This window comes from Suricata suricatta, chromosome 2, assembly GCF_006229205.1.
Source record: "Suricata suricatta isolate VVHF042 chromosome 2, meerkat_22Aug2017_6uvM2_HiC, whole genome shotgun sequence".
Lineage (NCBI taxonomy): Eukaryota > Metazoa > Chordata > Mammalia > Carnivora > Herpestidae > Suricata > Suricata suricatta.
The window spans coordinates 59,370,782-59,371,961 of record NC_043701.1 but is presented as its reverse complement, the minus strand read 5'-3'; positions in this window follow the sequence as shown (position 1 = coordinate 59,371,961).

The following is a 1,180-nucleotide window of genomic DNA, read 5'->3' as shown; positions in this document are numbered from 1 at the left end:
AGAGAACAGAGAGTGGACATCAGAAGACAGGGAAATACAGAGAATTTAAAGTAGCTACTGTGATAGTGGAAAGAGAGGGAGAGATAGAATGTGAAGTAGAAAAGAGAGAGAAATGGAAATAGAAACTGGGTGGGAGAGATGGGCAGACAGAGGTAGGAAGACAGACACACAGAGACAGGTAAGAAACATGTAGAGAGAAACAGAGACAGAGAAACAGAGAGAGACAGTGAGAGAAAGAAATAAAGAAGGAGGAGACCCAGCTGGCAAGGGAGACGTGGAGACAAAGATGCAGACAGACAGCACTAGGAAATGAGAAAGAGAAGAGCTGGACACAGTGAGGGAGACAGAGGGACGTCAGGAGGGGACAGCAGTGGGGGGACAGGGACACAGAAAGGCAGGGGGAGCAGCACCAGTGCAGGTGACGGAGCTGGGACCCGGCGAGTGGCACGTGTCTGAATCCAGTGTCCCATGAGGGGTGCAGGAGGGCGATTCCCCCTCCTTCGCTAGTTCTCTCTAATTTCTCCCGCACTCACTGCTTGTCCTGATTCCGTGAACTACAGCTGTCATTCATCAGCTCTGTGCTGTCCTGACACATAGTTCGTATGGAGACGGGCACATACGTGGTGGTTTTTTACTATTATGTTATTTCTGTTTTCTGTCATTTCTCACCTGAGCCAGGTGCTTGTAGTAAGAAATGGTGTTGGGTCCCACAACGTGGATGCTATGAGTGCACATACCTCTAAATTATTTTTTCTACAAAAGGGATAGTATTTAGAGAAATTGATTCAAATTAGGATCATAGAATTTTTACTAATCATTAAAAATTGTTTATTTGCATTTTCCCATGGGTTGATGTCTTGCTAAGTAACATTAGCAACATGAAATTAAAATATAAATATGAACAAATTATAAAGTCCACTAACAACACTAGGCCCAGAGTATGTAATTTAAGATGTTTTCATTCTTTCTCTCTCTCTCTCTCTCTCCCTGCCCCCAGTGCACCTTGATCTCCAGGGATAAAATCTGGCACCTATAGTGCACTTTCCTGTGCTGTAGGTTTACAGTTTCTTTAACATTCTGGTGGAGGAGACTTCTCTTGTTACTTGTATGGTTTAGAATTCTCTTTCCGCTCTAGTGTGATGGCAATTTTATACTTTCTTAATTTGACGTGACACATCTG